The following is a 20,703-nucleotide window of genomic DNA, read 5'->3' as shown; positions in this document are numbered from 1 at the left end:
AATAGAGTACTGGGGGAGTTGTGACTTTGATATAGCCAAGTGGAATCATACAGGAAAGAAAAAAAAATAAGCTCTGTTTTTTGTGAGTTCACCAAGGTACTAAAAAAGTTATGTTAATAACCACAAATACTGCTGGAGTTATTGAAAGGGAAGTAGGAAAGCAACTAAAATCTGAGGCTGTAACCTTGCTGCACAAAAATGATATTTTAATGAAACATGCCATTCCGTTCTGTAATGTATGCCTGCACAGTGGCGGCTCTGGGAACACGATCACCTTCTTGTTTTCAAGACTTGAGCAAACTTCAGTCCTGAGGGGCATGCTGTGGGCTGCGTGAGCTCTGAATGCTCATCAGGGCAACTGGAGAAGAACACAGTAGCAATTCAGAAAAACCACTTATAAGCTCTTGGGTTTAGTTTTTAAAAAAAATGTCTTAGCAATGCATTTGAATTTCAAGTGGGTAGAATAATTTTTTTGTGTGTGTGTGCCTGCTAAGACTAGAGATTCATCTGTCTGTACTTTCCTTGCTACAGCTGATGTCCTACAGCCATCTACAAACACAGCTACAAGCTGTGTACCATGCTTTATGGAGTGCAAATTGACGTTTGTCGCTGCAAGGCAAACATGATAACCTCAGCTTGGGCTTTAGCACATAAGCAACAGCAGGAGCTTTCCAAACTGTTTGAATTTAAAAATGACTTCACATTGTGTGTGGGTAGAATAAATAAACTAATGAATGGGGATACTAATCTTCTCGCCCAAATACTGCAGGCAACAAGTCTTGTGAACATAGATGGGCTATTTATTGTTTTCCCCATGCTAACTACTTCCAGATGGTGGCAGCTTCAGGGTAAAAATATTTAAAATGATACACTGTTAAACACACTAAGTGACAGACTGTGTCCTCCTCTTCAAATGAGGCTTTTGTTTCGCTTATGTAAAATACAATATATTAAGAAGGTCAAATGGAATAATAGGACAGAATATAACTTTCAGCTTAAAATTGCATTGCTGTATTCCCTTTTCAAGAAAGTCCATATAAAAACTAGGGGAAGAAAACCAAAAGACCTAACAGAGAGAGAAACTATCTTCAGAATGCTGGTTTTTAACTTACGGACTATGAAGTGGAGGGGAACAGTAGAAGTGTTTTTGTGGAAAACTTCCAGGGATCCTTGAAAGGTGGTTGAGAAACGCAGTGTCATATATGCTACAGTACAACCTATGTACAAAACTTCTAATGGCACAGACACTCCCCTTAAGGATCACTGTTCCAGAAAGATTTCTAGACAGCTCTCCTGAATTGTAAAATATCCTATTCTTTTTCTGTGGTTTTGGATCATTTTCAAACTTTAGAGGGGAAAAAAAAAAATTCTGCCTACTGAGATGTGCTTAGATTCTTTAACCTTCCAAAGATGTTTTGTAAGGGTATAATGGCAGCTGTAGCCACTTCCTGCCCCCCCCCCCCCCCCCCCCCCCCGCCCCGATGTTTTTAGGTTGCTCCTTAAGAGCACAAGTTTCCTAGTTATCTGCTACTTGTTCCTATACAGTCCACAACAAGGAAAAGCAGTTAGGTCGTGTAATAAATAATGGCCTGGCCCTAGTTTAGAGGAACATGAATATAATTTTAATGAAGGTGGGTAATGCCCTTAAGGCTCACCTCCAGAAAGTCATCATCTTATCACTCCCTGCCTCTTCTTTTCTGCCTAACACTTCTCTTGTGGCCATAATGTTCCTGTGGCACACGGCTATAGCAGCATAGCCTGGGTGGGTTTTGAAGAACATATAGCAAGCATCGATGCCAGAGTGAAAAGCAGTGCTGTCCCTGCCCCTGCAGCAGCAGACTCAGTGGGGAGGGGGTGTGCCTGGCTGGGTGCACGTGGAGTTTCCAGAGCAGGCTGGGGCTGAGGAGGGGCTGCTCAGGCCACTCAACACTTACATCATGTCCGGCAGAGACTGTAAAGGGCCTTTATGAGTATGCCTGTGATTTGTTGCAGGGTGGGCTTGGTCCATGGCGTTTATTTTTGCAATACTCCAAGACCCTGGCTTCGCTTTCTTTCTGTAACAAAAGCACGGTCTGGATCTTCATCAGGCCTTCAGCCCAAGCCTGTTACACGTCAGAAAGGTGGGAAGGCTTTCCATTACAGTCCTTGGGTGAAGCAAAAAGAACCGGGTTCATCTGCTGTCGATCGAGACATCCCAGGTAGACCTGAAGCTTATTTCCCGTTCTCAAGAACAGAGCCAAGACTTTACAGCCTGCCAGATGGATTTGCAGGGAAATCTTTAGGTCAGCTAACTGGTGGGTGAGAAGAGGGGATGGAGGGCCAGGGGGTTAAGCGTGTGCATCAGTGCTTCCACCCAAAGCAGCTGCAGCCACGTATTCTTCCCAAGCCTGCCTGTGACAGCTTGGAAAGCCTGAGCCTCAGTGTGACCTCACTAAGGCAACTCTTACACCATTAGCTCACAAAGAGAAGTTATGAGAAAGAAAACACGCACGCACATGCTCACAGATGGAGGGTGGATATAGCCTTTTCCTGAATAAAAAGCGAATTCCGTCAATGGAAAAAACCACACGGGAGGGTGCTGAAAGGAAGACATGGCAAGTAAAGGAATTCTATTCTTGGCGCTGGCACTACTTCACAAGGCGACTTGGCCCTTATTCTGAGAACTTAAAAACTTAATGTCAAGTGATGGGTATGAGCATGGTCTCTGTCTGACCCTCCTCCCCTAAAATGCTGCATCTATGGTCAAAAATTAAAGTCAGATAGCGATATGCACTGCATACTTGAATGCTGACCGGCTGAGGAAGAGTAACTCATTTTCCAGCAGCTTGATACATTAGTCACCAACAAAATAAAACAGCCATCAATAGGAAAAACAGCTGCTGTGCTACAGGTGAGGGCAGGATCACCAGCTTAGTGCAGAGGCATCTGTGCTGTCTAGACTGTCAGGGTAACTCAACCATTGCAGGGGTTATGAAGATAATTTTGCTGTTCAAAACTATATTGGCTCTGTTATAAACCTGTCAGAACTGTCAAGAGAGGCCTCAGGCGAAATGCTGCATTTTCCTAGGAGGCAGCTGGATTTGGTTTAACCCTCAGCTCTTCCCAGCCATCCTCATGCTCACTGACTTTTGTTCCCATTCTTTTTTTGGAAAGGGACCAGGCCTTCTGTGTTTGCAGAACCTGGGTACAAATTCCAAGATTGCTGAAAACTATAAATAATATGCCCTTAGTTGCCATGTAACAAACTTGTATGAGAATTCACAGCTGTTCTGTTATTGTAATTCAGCCTGTGTTGGAGCCACAAAATTTGGCTGTGCCTCAGTCTCTCCCAGGCATCTAGCCCTCTGTCAGCTCTGGAGCAGCAGTTTAAATGGGATGGCTGAGGCTGTTACTGCTGTTTAGGTAGCTCTCCCCCTTCCAGTGAATTTGGTTGAGACAAAAAAGGTGTCACATCCCTCCATGAATCAGCTGAAGAACAGCTGTGCGTTTTAGCCTTGCTCACCAGAGTGAACTATTTTTGCTACAGGCACAACAAGGTAGGTTAATGGAGCAGCTTAATTTCATGCCACAGCTCATCCAGCTGATTTTGCCATGGGAGGAGGAGGAGGAGGATGCCTCACATGAGCTCATCTGGTGGCAGGCTGGTAAGGGGTGACAATCTCCAGGAGGGGGTTGGTGCAGAGGGGGGTTGTTACAAGAAACTGAGGGGGGGAAATTGCTGCTGGTATAGGTGGATGTTGAAGGTTATGTGGGTCTGCAGGCTGGGCCATATCAGGACCTTCAAGGAAGGTTTTCTTTGGCTCTGACATCCAAGGCAGCTGGCCCATTAGGCAAGTGCTGAGCAAGATTACTGTCATGTGCTTGACAGAGGAGCCTCCTTTATAACTCGGTGAATAAAGAGAGGGGAAGACCCTGCTACAATTCCCTTTTCTCCCCGTCCCTGAAGAGGCTGAGCCCCACACTGTGCAACCCCAGTAGCTCCCACCTCCCTGGACCCAGCACAGAAAATGAACATTGTGCTTGCTAGAAGCTTGGGCTTTTGTAGGTAAAGCCCAGAGCAACAGTAGAGGCGTGTGGCTAAGGGGCTTGTATCCAGCCCCCAAACTAGACCCCCAGCCTACTTTTCCTTTCTGAAAATAACTACCCAACTGCAAGATCTGTGAGAGGCTTCAGTTTTACTAGTGGAAAATTTTGGCAAAACCCTATAAAATAAATGAAGCAATTCCAGCAGAGGCTGGAGCATGCACTGAAATTACTGCCTGGAGCCATAGAGGCTGTGGAGCTAAGGCTACCATGTCAAGCTTACCAGTCACAAATCATGGGAGGAAGCACTTATCCACAGGAGGTGGAGAGAAGAAGGAAGGGTCAAGCACTGTAGCAGACATGAAAGGTTTTATGTTTAATTTTCTGGAAAGATTTTCTTCAAAATATGGTTTTGCCAAGTATCTTGTTTCCCAATTCAAACTGCTGTTATTTTTTTCCCATCAAATTAATTTCACTTATGCTGGTTTGTCAGGAGGGAAAATCCAAATCGAAACTTATTTTTATATGAGGGAAAAGATGAATTAAAGAAAATGCTGTTGACTATACAGTTACACCTGTGCGACAGCCATAAAAATTTGCAATAGGTATATGGAAAACATGCTCGGGTAACACAGAAAAGGCAAAACAGGGGTTATTCTATGCTAGACATATCTCCTAATTTTAAAATCAGGTGGCACTTTCTGCTAATTCTTAGCATAGGAAGTTTTGTGTTTTGGGGTTTTTTGGATGCATTTCAGTTCCATATAAATGAGATCCACACACTTTTGGTAAGGCTATGATTTATGATCTTCTATTAGTGAATTATATGTTAATTGCAATACTGTGTGACAAGCTATAATACAGCACCTTATGGCACGTTACAAAAAACAGAGCATGGAGGTGCAGCAGGGAGCACTTTGCCAGCGCATGGAGAAAGTAAATCTGTAATAATTCATAATATTTTTTTATGCACAAGATCCAGAGCTGGCCAATGGTAATATGCAGAGTGGACACCCTACATGTATTTTCATCAAAGAGAACAAGAAGTGAGAAAATGAAGAAGGTGAGTAGTTAGAAAAGATGTAATTTATCAAAACGTCTCTCCAAAAGTGCTGTAAATAAGCCAGCAGAGTTCCTGCAGGCTGAGGCTGTGATGCCTTTTTCAGAGCCTTCTCTTCCCATTAAAGCCTGTCTTGAAACAGTAGTGGCTTTAGGATTATGGCTTATTACTCACACAGAGCTCAAGAAATGTGTTTGGATTCTCATTTGGAGGAATAAGCCTGTCTTAAAGTTAGTCTTGACTTCCTGCATTTCCTGTCTAACTTGTCTATTGAGTCATTAGGTGATGACCTCATTTGGTAATTCAGGAAAAACTGTGGAAGAAGACTCCAGCAGTAAGCTCCTCTGCTCCTTCCACAACTGTTTCCAAAGCACTCTGTTTATGAAACACACAAAACCTATACACACACACACACACCCCATATGCTGCTGAAACACAGCCTCCAGTGAGGAGGGGAAGAGCCAAAACTACACAGTTTCTAAAACAAAGGGAGAAAAAGGGAAGAAAGTGATACATGGCAATGGAGTGAGGCTCTTGTTATTAAAAGTGCCACGTGACCGTGCTTCAAGGCATCCTTCAACACTTAGCATGAGGTGGGACAGAGGAGAATGAGGACGAATGGCTGAAACACAGTTATAGGAAAAAATCCACCTCAACATGTGCAACAGAAACCACACATCCTGACTGCTTGTTGATAATTATTTTCTTGGTGCAGCAATCCACAGCTTGGTAGCTAAAGCAAATACTTCTTTAATAGGTAATTACTTCTTAGTTCTCCTCGTACTTATACAGAGACACAGAAACTGTGTCCTACTCCATCTTTTCTGTGTAACTGGAGCCAAAGCTTAAAATGCAGTATTAGGGAAGGGTTGAATAGTTTCTTTGAAAGCACTTTGGCAAACTCAAACTAGGAAAAGACACAGCACCAAGCCACTAGCCAATTTTGTAGAGTCACAAAAAATAGTTTTGAGAATTACTTACCCATCAGCAGATTTATCTATGAATCACAGCAGAATTTTACTGAAGTAAGTAAGAAAATACTAAATCAAGGTTTCCTTCAGTATGTTTGCAGACAGAAGAGCAAGAGTACAACATAACTTGTCTATGCACGAGCTGTGAAGCTCAGTAGGTTATTGCTGGTAAACTCTTCAGAGGATGTAACAGTCAAGGTAAGAGGTGAGAGAGTCATGCTGCAGACTGATTCTTTTATGCTGTATGTGTTATCTATCTGTTAAGAAACCTTTGGGTTCTGAGATTAATACAATAAGGAGTACAGATAGCAGTGACAGCACCTATATTCAGGACATTTGAAAAGAAAATCCTTTGGACAGGCCAGTATTTTTCTCTACACATGTATTTTCTGACCCTTCAACTAGGTCCATGAGTACTCTTCATTGTATTTATGTAGTTATCAAAGTTAGTGTCACACTGAAGTCTGCAACACTACCTTAATCAATAACTGTATGAGATTTTTTTGAGCAATGCTGGATTATTCAAATAATAAAAATAGGTGCTTCAAAGTTATTCTTGGTCTAGTTCTGGGACATTAGAGGAAATAAATGAGATGATTAACAAAAAAACATCTACAGCAGGCCAGAATTCAAGGCTCAGACAGATCTCAGTGCTCAAAATATAAGTGTCTTTCCAGCTAATGAATCTGGCCCCGTTTCTGTTTTACTAATTTTAAACAAGAGAATAATTGAACAGTGATTCCAAAACTGTAGAAGTGAAGTTCGAACAAATCCTGGTGCTTTGTGGGATTTGAAGGGAACATGCTAAATTTAATCAGCCTAAGCATCTTGTGTCATGGTTGCTAGTACACCTGAATACTTATGTCTACCAGTAAAGGAATCAGTGATATAAAAATCATGCTCAGAATCACACTTAATAATACTTTTATTTATACACATTTTCTTATTTCTGTCATATTCTCAGGAGTGCTTAGCACCAGTTTTGGCTCCAGAATAAATTGCTGAAGATCTCTTTATTTAATTTTGACTATCAAGTGGGAACTCAGCATTTTATAAAAACCTATTTTTATAAAATACTGGAAAGAGATGTTTTCTTCATAACTAACTCCTTGATTACTTTGCACCAGAAGTCATGATTGCATTGCAAGAGAACACAAAGGAAATTATACATGTTGGAGGTCTTTCTCCTGACTAAAATTTTAATCATCTTCTTGACGTCATGGAACTTTACAAAGGTTTAATCAATGTCAGCTCCTGCCTTTTTCTTCTTAACCCTGTTTGCTTCACATCTGGGTTTAATCTCTGGTTAAACAAATCAGAATTTATGGAGCTTACCACACGAATTGAGAAGCTTCTTCTCTTATCTCCTTGTCTGCATATGAAGTATTTGCTAATAGAGCTGGTGCTCATCTATCACCCTTATTCCCTATGCCCTCTAAACAAATAAAGACATAAAACCAAAGGCAAAAAAATTCCATGTAATAGCTAGTCCTGTGTATCTTGTGGGTTTTGGAATAAGAAACATTAAAAAAAAAACAACCAAAACGTTGGCCAGGTTTTTTCAGGAAGAGTGAAGAGGGCTCTCATGAGTGCCTGAGCATTGTTCAAGAGGGATAAATGCAGAATACTCCGTTTGAACAGCAATAATCAGCTGCACAAATACAGGACAGAAAACAAGTGGCTGGTGGCATTTCTTCTTACAGGAATCTATGAGATATACTGAATCACAAGCTAAACATGAGTCAACACTATCATGCTGTTGTGAAAAAAGCAAACACCACATTGGGGTTTCTAAACAGGAGCAGAGCTTGCAAGATGTGTGAAACAAGCCGTCTGCCGTACTCAACAATGGTATGGCTTCAGCTGCAGTAGTGTGTGTAGTTCAGGCACTGCACTCCAAGAAGAATATGAACTAGATGAGAATTCAGAGAGTAATGACGATGAGCAAAGGTTTAGACTGTGTCCTATGACAAAAGATGCAAGAATTGAGGCAGTTTAGCCTCAAGAAAAAAAGGCTGGAAAAGGGACATGATATCCCTGACATACAAAAGGCTCTTTGAAAAGGAGAGGGAAGAATCTTTGCTTGTTTACATTGGCTATTATGAGAGGTAATGGGCTTAAATTACAGCAAGAAAACACTAGGAAAGCTTCCTAATGAAAAAGATGATAAAATGCTGTGATAACTTGCCTGGAAAGTTCTGGAGTGTCCATCTCTGGAAGATGAGTCTAAATTAACCCTGCCATGAGGCAAGGGGAAGATTTCTGGAGGCCCTTTCCCAGTCCTTGTTTCCTTTGGTTCTATGTTTTCTATTAAAAAATCTTTGTTCCTTAGACATGGAAACATTTTCCTTGGTAGTGAAAGTTCTTAGATTATACTGCTGAACCGCACACACTTGTGTAATCACAGTGAAGGTGATGCAAATCTGTGGAGGGCGTATGGGATCTTCTTATATTCTTCTTTTCTCTGAAGAAAAAGATAAGCCCAATAGATCATTGTAACATAGGGTGAGATGTGTTCCAGGAAAGCTTCCCGAATACTGACAGTCGTCACCACGCTGGGACTTCAACACTGGGGTGCGCTAGCCCCACTGCTTCTCCCGTCCTGTCTCTGTGCTCAGCTTCCTATATTTTTCATTTGCAACAGTGCCTCAATCAAGTTTACCACTCAAATACTTCTACATGTGTGCATGAGTGGAGCAAAAGTTGTGAGGGGTACCTGAGAAAAGGTTTGTGACACCATATGCTCAACTCCTACTGTCATGTCCAGCCCCTCTATGCCAAACCGACAAACCGTCTTTAAAACAGAATATTAATGCCAATGTGCCACAGAATACTTAAGTATTAGACAGGGGCTTTCTAGACCCTGCCCACCACCTCATAATGTGCTTCATCTGAAATATGGAGCCTCTCTATTTGGATTCTTGAATTATTCAGAAAGAAACACAACAACACAACTGTTATCAGATTAACTATGGCTGAGATGTACCAGACTAGTTAATATTTTACAGAGCAACAAACAGGGAATGAATTCATGAGCAGTGCAGATTATCTAAATGGTTTCCAGCAGCTCTATCAAAAACTCAACCTTTTCCACAGTCACCCCAGACCTCTACAACTCTCTGTCTGGCTTCTGGTTTGGTATCTGCCTAGTTCCTCAACTATATTATATATCATAATATTTTTTCCCCACTTTTCTATTTCTAAGAGGAATTTCATCCTCTGTTACTTGCTATAAAGTAGAGACACTGTGGGTTAAGTTTTATTGCCATGTGTGTTTGCCTGCGTGTGCATCTAATGCCTAAAATCTCTTTACAATCACTAGGCTGAAAACACGCAGGTTAACTGAAACCAGGTTTTCTTCACATGTCGCTACTTACCACACACAAAAGATGTACAGGCTACCTTACTTTCATGCAGTTACTTTCATAGGTCTGTTTTCAAAGAGTTTATACGGATGCAAGTGTGTGGGTGTGGTTTCAAAACAGCATGAGGTGGTTTAAATCCATGCTGCTGCTGGCAGTGTTAATGCCTGAAACTAACCTGACAGACCCCAGGTCCACGATCCAGCTGATCTCCCAGGAGGTCAGCAGAGCCCCTACAACTGGGGAAACATCTCTGATCACTTGGCCACACATGCAAGTGAATCCTATGATTAAGGCAAATTTTATAACTTTGTTGAAGAAGTAAAATTGAAGAACAAAGTTATGCTCTGACTTTCCAAGAGTCAAATGGCAACTACGATTGCTGGACCATGAAAAAGGCATTGTTGGTATCACTTAAGACACTTGGAAACTCAAAAAGGACTAACCAAAAGCTAATATTCTGACAGTATTTTGAAAGAGTAAATGAATTAACAAAGGTAAACACACACCTTCCAACCTGACATCAGTAATGGTAGGACATACCAAGAACTTGATTAACGGAGCTTAAAAGGAGATTAATATTGATGCTAACGCATTTGCTGAAAATATATCTTGTCTATCAGAGTGTTTAATATGATTACCATTCAGGATTAAACAGGTATGGTTATTAACATGTTAAAGCTTCCACTTAATCTGTCAGATGTCTGCCTTGGTTACACAGCATTTTGACTATAGGAGCTAGAAAAATGCACTAGCTTATAAGCAGATCTCAAAAAAGCTCTTGAAAATTGGGAAATCACCACCAAGGAATTGTACTTCTAATTCAGTTCTGTATAGCCATGTGTCTAGGCCTGTGCTATTTTTAGCACAGCATTTTAACCAACAATCTAGAAGAAAAACATCCATCTTCCCCACCATAAATTTATCACTGAGAAAGCCTGCAGATTTCTCAGGGAACAGTGATAAAAAGTGAAGGGCAGGTCACTGGTACTTGGTGATGTGAAGGTGAGAACATACAGTGGTAACATAACAGCCACGTAAAAAGCCCGACTAGAGCTATAATTACAGGAGATGATCCTGGGCCTTGTCTTGTAGAAGAACATGAGAATAATCATATTATGGTAGCCACCGTGTGTGGCCAGTCATCAAAAAAGGTTAATACAATCCTTGGACATGTGTACAGGGAAAATAATTTTCATCTGACTTCTGCACCTGGCACTGGAATGGCTGCTTTTATGTTCAGCTTAATGCATACAGTTCAGGATTATGTTGCATCTTGGAGGAAGTTCAAAGAATTGCCAAGAAAATGAGTCAAGTATTGGAGGGTGGGGGTGGAGAGAGAGAGGTATATTCCAAGAACTCAGCTTATATATCTTACTTAGGACACGGATAATAGATAACTAAACTACTCTTTTTAAATCCTTCATAATTTAGGCAGGAATTGTTGATAAAGGGTTCTTCAGTCCAGTAGATAAATGTATGACAAAGTCTGATAGGTAGTTATTGGAACTAAATGAAGCAAGACTATACACAAAGATATTTTTTTGTTTGGTGAAGGTAACGCATGCAGGATTTCTTGAAGGTGAAGGTAATGAATTTAGAAACAGAACAAGAATTTGTTAAATGCAACAGTGGATTTTCTCTCTCCAGGAGTTTTCAAATCAAGATTGTATGGTTTTTGAAAAGTGATCTTTAGTTCAACCCCTTAGTGTCAATGAAATCTTCACAGCTGTTCTATGGTAAGATAACTTGACCTATTTGAAATCTAGCAAGAAGAAAATGGAAGAAAGAGATGGAAGAAAGGAGAAAAAAAAGGAAGAATGAAAAGAAATACAGAGTTTTATTGCATAAAGACCTTGTTTTGATAAAGGTCTCTCTATCTACTACAGTTTTGATGGTATCTTCCATTCCCTTTCTTGAGCCAACATGCAACATTGTTATACACGTCAAAGAGCAGAAAGAGTTCAAGCACACAGCTAGCTGCATTAGATGGGCTCGCCACTTGTGCCCTGCTGGTATAATCTGAGGTGTGATTTGGCATTCTCTCCCAGTCATGGCTCCAGAGGGAGACTATCACTCTCCTACTGCCCAGATACACTCACGTCTGAAAGCTGAGAGGAAACAAAGAATGTTTTGCCTTCACGTATTAGAATGACCTTGGGATCATCCAGAACTGGACATACATCATTTAACATTTCGATTTTCTCATGCCAGCTGCAGAGACTGAGGCTGGCCTGGCGTGTGAAAATACATGGGTTGGACAGACAAACTGAAGGGAGAAGTTCTATGTCTTTCCTACTTAACAGCCTGTGGCTACTCAAATATGAAAGATGGTACAAGTGTTGATTTCATACAAAGAGCAAAACACGTTTGTTTTGTGTAAGACTATTTCTCTTTCAGACAAAACCAGCAAATATAAGCTGTCCAGGGGAAAATGTAGTCTTTTTCCATTCATGACAATCCTGTTTATCACCTTTTAAACACACAAGTCCACACACAGTCACAGCCATATGCTCTGTTCCTTTTCTCTGACAGCTTCAGTGTGGCTGTTTTGCAGTTGCATTGCGTGAACTCCTCACAAGCCACAGAACCATTAGCTGAAATACAGAAGCATTAACATCCTTTCACAGAAGGAAGATTAGGGAAGGAATTAAAAGACAGGTACCATGCTTTGATGCTCACGATGCAAGACTATCTCTTGCATCCCTAGAAAAGACCACTCAACTAGTCTGGTTGTCTCACAGACACTAACATTTAGAAGACACACAAAACTGAATAACGGTCAAGATGAAAATTCTCCCTACAAGTGGAACCAGAAAAAAAGAAAGAAAGCCTCCTGAAACAGCTATTCCCTTGAAGTTCTGGTCCATCACTCTCAGATATAAATTCTCTTCAACTACAACTGTAATTCTTCACATGTTCACCTTAACATCTGTTTTGTTCCTATCCACAGATTTCTCTTTATAATATTCTTGCTACTTTCAAACACATATCCTCCCTGATGGCACTGGATTCACCAAAGTGTAGTGAGGTGCACAGAATCTTGCTGTAGCTAGAGTGGAACAAACACAAATCTCACTGCTCTGACTTCCAAGCTAAGCCCCAGTAATGAATCAGCAGAATACCCCCTGCCCCTCTGAGTCCTGAAGCTGATCTGCTGTCATCCCCCCCAGCTCCTCCCTTCCAGCTTTCCTCTTTTCTGAATCTTCCAGATAACTCCCAGCAGCTGTCTCTGCCTGCCTACACATGGAAACTTTGCCCTACGTAGAAAGCAAAACGTTTAATGGAGCCATGGTAGAAAAGACAAGTCAGTTTTAACCTAAAAGTAGCAGACGCTTTGTAGCCCTGTATTTTTGAACTACTCTGTAAGCTCAAAGAATCTTGGGTATTAAAGTTTGCTTTGGTTTGCCCTCTATGAGACATCAAATCTCACTATACTGTATTAGCGACAGCTGCTATTCCTGGCCTTATTCCACTCTCAAAATGTTTTCTGTCTTGAACCATATGTTTCACATATAGTTATTTAAAGAGTTTCACTAGCTAAGCCTGTTGAGATGAATCATCCCTCCTGCAAAGGTGTCGTGGGATATGCAGCAGAGTAATAAGAACATTAACTTGGTTACATAGCATAAATAAAATCATACATGTCAGTTGTGCATTGCTGTGATAGAAAAAGTGATGCAAATTAAAAGAAATCCTAACTGATGTGGAATAAGCTTTCCCAGCCCGGATTACCTAAGAGGCAGGGAAGATGTATCTTTAAACTACAATAGAATTAGGCTGGGTTTGTGCATATTAATTGCAGAGGCAGTGTCAAACACATCTCTGGATTTAACTGCTGATGTCTACAAGATTCTGAACTATTGTTTCTCTTCCTGCTCCAATAATGCCAATTTTGCTGGCTTAGGGGGAAATAACCATAAAAACTTTATCTCAATCCCTCATTCAAGATGGCTTTTCCTGAAGATCTCTTATTCAATTTAACTGTTACCTACAAAGGATTTTAGAACATCTCCAGTGCAGTTTATAGTAAAGAAGCTTTTATGCATGCTTGTCCTTTGGCAGTATGAACCGATACGTACGAATAGATTTCTATTTTCTTCATGTCTACCTTTTATTCTTGCTCTCACCACATCTTACTTACTATGAAAGATGTAAACTTTATGCCAGAGCAGAACTCCAGCTTCTCTTCCAACATAAGCATCCAAATCAGCTGACATGAGCATCATGCTCCTCCTCACACCTAGGTCTGTCCCAGGCAATCTGGAATGCCTTCCTTCAAGGGGCTACTGCATGTTCAGCCACAGTGGAAGGACTTCCCTACATCAACTCCAAGATGGTCTCTGGGCTGGTGGCAAAAGCACTTTCAACAAAGGTGGCAGATGTGTATCCTGATCTTTTTTTGTGGGCTATGATTACTGATGTAGCATATATGATAGGTATCCATCTCCACTTCTAACTGTGAAACTTTGAAAGAGAGATCATAAGCGATCTTCATGCAGAACTTGGGATGTATGACAGCTCCTCCCATTTCCTGATAAGGTGCTCTCCAGCTCTAGGTGCTTTTTTCTCTGAATTTCTGAGAACATGGTTATGCAGTTACTTCAGTTCACTATAAATATACAATGCTCCATGAAGGGGCAATCCTACCCACCTTTGCACCCTTGGACATTGCTGCTTCTTTGTAAGAACACTCACTCTTTTTGCTTCCTCAATACTAGTTTTCAGACAGATAACGTTCTTTGGCCTGATTCAAAGGATTGCTGTGTACACACTAGAAGCAGGACACAGAAAGCAGCAGGGAAAAGGCAGTGGCTTACTGGAGAGGAGGAGAAAAGACAAGGCCAATCTTTTCTGGCAGCAGTGCAGACATCTGCTTGATTAAAGTAACCTCATAACAATGGCCTAGGATGCCTTCTTATGCAGTCTAGGAAGTTTAGAACAAAGGCTAACCTAGCATTCTGGATTAATAAGGCTGGATTTAAAGTCTGGTCAAGCTAAGGCAAAAGGTCCTTTTCTAGATCTCTCCTTCATATGTTGTGAGTGCTAGACAACATCACTAGAATGCATTGGTTTGATCCTTTACCTGCCTCTTTATCCAAGAAATGTCACCTTTCCTAGACATTTTTGGAATGCCCAGCTTTAATGCAATGTATTCAAAGAAAGACAGCTTGTGAATTTCAAACACCGAACAATTACAAATAATGTTTTGTTTGAAAAAATACAGTCACTAAGGAAAAAAAGAAAAGAAGATATATTTCTGACTGAAAACAAATCTGCGAGACTTAACCATTTTCCAGCAAAATGAGTCCACTTTCAGCAGGCCACTTGCACACAAACAAAAAAGACATACGCACACACCCCACAATCTGTCATTCTTACCATCTTTTTCAGGGGTTGTTTTACCTCAGAGTAGCTGCAACAGATGCTTTGTGAGCCAGAATCTCTGGTCCATTCAAGCCAGGTTCTAGGCAAGCCTGGTGGGTAGAGCCAGGGTAGGTCTGAATGACACTCAAAGTCCCCAGGTGCTGCAACTGCTCAGGATACAGGCCAGCCCCTTGATTAAAGAACAGCTGGCTGATGCCTGGTTTCCCACAGTCCTGAAGTCCAAACATTAAATCTGCCCTGAAAAAAACCCAACAGAAAGTGTGTTCTTTCAGAAGAGTTCTATGATAAGTAATGGATTCTCCTGCAGCACAACTGGAATAGACTACTCAATGTACAATGCCACATCTATTTTTGGAAAATCACAGATGGAGCCAATTGAGTGATCTCACTGGCTAGTAATTTCTTTGAAATACTTTATCACATACATGAAAATACACTGCATTACATCACTTCAGAAGTCATCTTTGTTTTCTTTTTAATTAAGTTATAGTATTTTCCTTGATGTTTAAACTTCAGTATGTGTGACTTCAGTGGCATCATAGAAACCATTGGAAATAACTCTTTTTGTACCTACATACTCATGTAGTTGCCCAGCACTGCAGAAGATAATTATATATATGCAATATTTAGAGGTTGACCGACAGGTATTTAGGAATTATAGAAGATGCCTAAGGCTATTTCAACCTCTTCATCTCCAACACACATACAAGCATACACACATTCACATCTGAAATCAATATCACATATGGGAGACTGAAGCCTTCCAAACTGAAATTAGTGGCATTTAAATAAGAAACCCACAAAACCAAATCAAGAATTAATGCTGATTGCTAGAGCGTGCCAGCATTTCACAACAGATATAAATGTGGTATGTTTAACATTTTTGTGCTCATTCTCCTGCAGGGGCAGCTGAGGAATGTTCAGACGATCTCAACCACAGCCATATTAGGATAGCATTAGGTACACGTCTCAATTGCAGAAGCAGTTTTATAAGTTATACTCCAGACAATGGAGGCGTAGACATATAACTCACTGAGCTGATGCATTCTTGTGCGTCGTCCATTCATTTAGTATTGTACAGAATAAACATGCATCTTTGGTCTCCTGCTGAAATGCAACTGTTTTCCAAGAATATTGTTTTATCACCCAAAGCTAGAGGCAAGCAGAACTTTCAGGGCCAGGAGAGAGGGGTAATGAGATGAATGTTTGTTCCTGGAGTTAGGGCTGGGGTGAGTTCTAACTGGTTGGACATCCTTCCTGCTGGCTTTCACACATCTCTGTTATTCTATCCCCCTGTTTAGGTTTTCTGCTGCTGAACCTAAAATACATCAAGAGAGACAGTGATGTTCCTAGACCTCCTAAAAGATGAGTAATGGTAAGTTTATAGTCATCCTTACAAACTGAATTTTTGGGGTTTATGTGTTTATGCCATTCCTTTCTGACCATCTGTGACCCATTGGAAAGTAATTTTCAAGGTGCTTTCAGATGATTTCAGGAATGCTGTCTCCTTGTTACAGTGCAGGATTTGGATTCAAGGTACCCAAGTGCTGTTTTTGACTCTGACACTGGTTAACAAGAGAGCAGCAGCTAATCCTTTCAGCCCCAATCTTACAATTGTTTTATGCTTGTTTTTAAATGAGGATGAAGACAGTACTGCTGACCTCTGTTGCTTTGAGATCTGCTGCTGAAAACTATAACAGCTAGAATTGAACTGACTGCAACTCAGAAGTTACTTCCATTACAATTGTATGTGTCACAGTTACCATATTCTGTCAAGCTGGTAAATACTCCAGAAAACTTGCATCCTTAAGGAGATAAGAAGGTATGGCATAATACAACACATTAGGCGAAATACGATCGTGATGCGATAACTTCATCTACCTGCCATGTCTGAAGGCTTCTAGTAGCACCCTGAGTAGGCAAGTCCAGCTCATTCATCTTTTCTGACTAAATGTATTTGTGACTGACTGGTAAGTGGTCTCTTCCTAGATACCAGGTCTCTAGAAGCACAAAGTAAATGCGAGTAACACAAATACTATGAACTCATCAGCACACAGGAAGTATAAAGTTCCAAATTTCAGCTCAGAAGGATATAAGTTTAAAATGCCCTTTAATCTTTAAGTACTTTTAATGTGCATATCTAATCATAATCTCCCTGATTGCTTATAGCTTGTGTACAGCTACAGTAGGTACTCTTCAGTGGATTTGTTATTTAGATCTCTAGAAAGGAGTAGGAATGGATCAGAAAGATAGGGCTGAAAACTCAACTTCAAAGTATTCGAAATTATTTAAAGATGATTGATATAAAAAGGAAAAATCAATTTCCTCATAAACATAGAAAGAATAACTGATTTGAAATTCTCTAAAACCACACTACAATTCTGGAAATATTAATAGAGCAGGGATAGGAAGAGGCCCAGACCTTACAAAGAATTAACAGCTATGACTGTGAGCAAAACTAATGCTTCTATTCAGTGGCCCACACAAAGACAATATGCAATGAAAAATTGGGATTGAGCCATTACCACCCTGCGAGATTTTCTTGCTGGTCTGAAGAGTGAAATGAAAACCTGAATGAAAATAGAATGCTGCTACTTATAATGTTGATGCTAAATATGCTGAGCTTCAACTCAGTTGCATTCAGCAACTAGCATCCTATGATCCCAAGTGGGCATGACCTACTGCAGATATTTGTTTAATATAAAATCTTGAGGAGATTCTAGAATTCATTGCTAAGTTTTCAGAACAGACCTAGAAGTTACAACTAACGTACAGAGTTTACTTGCGCTTCACATCTTTGCCAGATAGTGGCCTTTAATTTTTAAACTGAAAATGAAATTTCGCCAGAAAACTTTACCGAGTCCTTAATCAATCTATTCAAGGAAAGTTACTTTTAGCAATAACATTGAATCTCCCCTGCTGCAGCACTTTCATTACTTCTTTTCCAATCTATAGTTTCTATTTTCTTCTTTGCAGAAACATTGCTCGTGGTTATGGGCTGACATCCCATCTTCCCTTAGCCTTCTCTTTAGACTAAACAATGCCAATTCCTTCCACCCTACCTCATGCTCCCTTCTAGACTGTTGCTCATTCTTTTTAGCCCTTTCTGGATTGTCTCCAGCACATCTACGTTTTTCTTAAAGTATGGTGCCCAAAACAGTACTCCTTGACACTCACCAATGTCATGGAGAGCACAATTACTTTACACACCTTGCACAGAATATTTGTACTCCAGGATCACTGTTTTGTTTCAGTTTGGCAATACTTGGTTAGTACAGGGAGCTTCTTTATTTATTAAACTGAAAAGGTATATTTGGAGACAATCTTTCTTTGTGAAAGCTAGGTTTCAGGTATAGTGTTGTGATCAGGGTCTTAAGGCCAGAAAGTTGTAAAAATTTGTTTTACTTTATTACAGGGCACACTAGAAAACCAGGAGTTAGCTCTGATTTACTGTAAAAAATGGTCCCTATTTACATGGTTTTCAGAGATGTATGGCAACTGTCCTATTTTGTGCTTTAATAAAATAGCAACAAATACTACCTAGCTTTCTAGACAGACACAGGTAGGGAGTTGAGAAGAGCTTTGCCTATGAGTATCAGGGATATGCACACTATTACAAAGTATAAAGCCTTGTTACCTTTATGTACCTTTGAGCTGAAACGCTGTTTCATTAAAGTTAATTGCATTAGAGTTAACTCGGATTTCACCATTAGCGGTAAGGCTTTCTAGGTAGCAATTTGTTGTTTACTACAAGTCTAAAAAAAGAGTCTTAGTTAACACTCTGTAGACACTAATGTGTAAATGTGTATCCTAATAATTTTTCAATAACTGATTACCCCCCCCCATTACTTCATTGTGTTTCCTTAAATTGCATAATAATTAACAAAGAGAATTTGGTACAAATCTTATTGGGACTTGCTAACAAAACATGAGGGTTAATCCCTGGTCTGAGAGAAGGTAGGAAGGATGTAGAACAGTACTAATGCTCCAATTGTAGATAACTTACTCCTTATTCTTCCACAGTTTTCTTGCATGGTATGAGCGAGTGACTTAACTATCATACGTCTCCTTGTTTTTCATGAGCTAGTTAAGAGAAACATTCTTATATTCCTTCCAAAGTAAACTTTTTTTTTTGTTTATTGTTGGACAAATTTCTGTCCAACAATAAAGACCAAGCAACTCTGTTGGTTATCTTCACGTTAAAGTAGATTATACCCACTTTGGTTTCAAGAATTCATTAAATTCAGGGTTGCAGTAACATTAAAATCCTATGCTCTGGTCAGTATTTTTAAACCAAATTTCAATTAACTTTAAAGAAAAAAAAAAAGTAAAAGCACACCCACTGGCAGCGCTTAGCTGAATCAATAAAAAGCACAAATAAATACCACCATATCTGTACCAGTGTGAGTTTTGCATACTCAGTTTCTGTTGTTAAAATATGGTTTAAAACACAAAGCTTTTAAAGCTTTGGGTAACAGATAAGTTATGGTAGTCAAAGTTTTAAGACAAGTACAGATAATTTATCTTTTTTAGTGATTTGGCTGCCATTCTGGTATTTCCTCAGCAGAAATAACATGTAAGGCTTCCCTTTGTTGCCCTAGCCCTCCATTTTAAATTTATTCCTATATTAAACCACCAAAATTTGTTTTGTTTCTTATCTGCTTTTTAAGCCAGCAGTGACAAGTGGAAAGAAGGAATTTTGTGAAATTTCTGGAAAAGTTAAAACAGTCTGCAGTAGCAATTTTCCAGAAATGAAGGATTGTTTGGCATGTCTTCAGTGCAGTCCACAGAAGATTTTTGTAATTTCCTAGGGTATAGATTATTATTCTAATCTTATTTACCCAGCCTTGAAGTTCATTCACTAATGTAATTGTATCCAAAGCAAAAACACTGCCTATTGAACTCTACAGCTATTAATTTCTGTTTTCATTCACTCTTTTCTTTCAAGTTGTAGACTTGCTTAGTAGTGCTGGTCCAAAATTGTAATAATAATTTCAGATATACTTATTCTAGCTTTCCTCTGTTATAGAAAAAGAATAAAATTTGTCTGCAGTCCCACATTTATTTTCGCGTGCAGAGTCATACAGCTATAATAAACACTAAGAGACTCCCAGACCAGATGCCAGAGAAAGTTCCATTGTACTCAAGACTCACTGCCTTCTGTGAATCAACATAGGGGTTTAAGAACACCAGTCCAACACACCGAATTTGTTTCATGTTTGCCCAGTACCAAGTGTAATAGGTCTTTGACCTCTGGATAATATTTGAGGAACAGCAATAAATACTGTTAACTCTTCTGTATTAAATATTACATGCAACATTTCAAGAACAGAAAAGTTAACAATGAAAGGTTTTCTTCTCATCTATTTCATTATTTGTATTTCATATACTTCAGACTTGCATAGTTGAATACCACAGAACCAGAAGCAATCACTGGAAGTCACTCAGGATGTGTCATAGATACAGGACTGTATCTGCTAACAATTTTTGAGGATCCACAAGCTTTCTCAGCATCCTCCAAACATCTCTTTATGTCACCTAATGCAAATTGTTCTCGATGTAGCTTAAAAACATTGCTTTTCATTTTATGCCAACAGACATAAGTAATAGTTTATTTCCTAAGTTGTTGCTATCCTTTATGCACCTGAATAGGATGAGGGATAAGGGGCTTTAGTCCCCAGACATGGCTGGACACACAGGGTTGCCATTAAGCTGGCCTCCTCTGTCCCTACAAATCCATTTGCAGGTATGGTTTCTTTTTTTTTAAGTCCACATTAAAGCTCCAATGACACAACCAAACCAGAAAAAGCCAAAACCCCCAAATCTGGGTGTTGTTTTTTTTTTCTTTCTTCATTTAACTGCCACTATTTTGTTACATAACACACACATGAAATTTTGT

At 39.9% G+C, this 20,703-nt stretch overlaps 2 long non-coding RNA genes across 2 annotated transcripts in view; one reads left to right on the top strand and one right to left on the bottom strand.

Moving 5' to 3' along the window:
- LOC129736371 (uncharacterized) overlaps positions 1 to 20,703 on the bottom strand; it is a 57,729-nt gene that overhangs the window by 28,036 nt on the left and 8,990 nt on the right. Inside the window, exon 2 of the long non-coding RNA XR_008732869.1 lies at positions 14,823 to 15,041. This is a non-coding gene — a long non-coding RNA (uncharacterized LOC129736371). The remainder of the gene's footprint in view (positions 1 to 14,822; positions 15,042 to 20,703) is intronic.
- LOC114015208 (uncharacterized) lies at positions 3,263 to 20,159 on the top strand. The gene is made up of 4 exons (XR_003559007.2): positions 3,263 to 3,536; positions 5,000 to 5,086; positions 16,106 to 16,179; positions 16,445 to 20,159. It is a non-coding gene; the product is annotated as an uncharacterized LOC114015208 (long non-coding RNA).

Source organism: Falco cherrug, chromosome 6 (genome assembly GCF_023634085.1).
Source record: "Falco cherrug isolate bFalChe1 chromosome 6, bFalChe1.pri, whole genome shotgun sequence".
Classification (NCBI taxonomy): Eukaryota; Metazoa; Chordata; class Aves; order Falconiformes; family Falconidae; genus Falco; species Falco cherrug.
The sequence above is the reverse complement of the archived record's forward strand: the minus strand, read 5'-3'. Positions and strand labels throughout refer to the sequence as shown.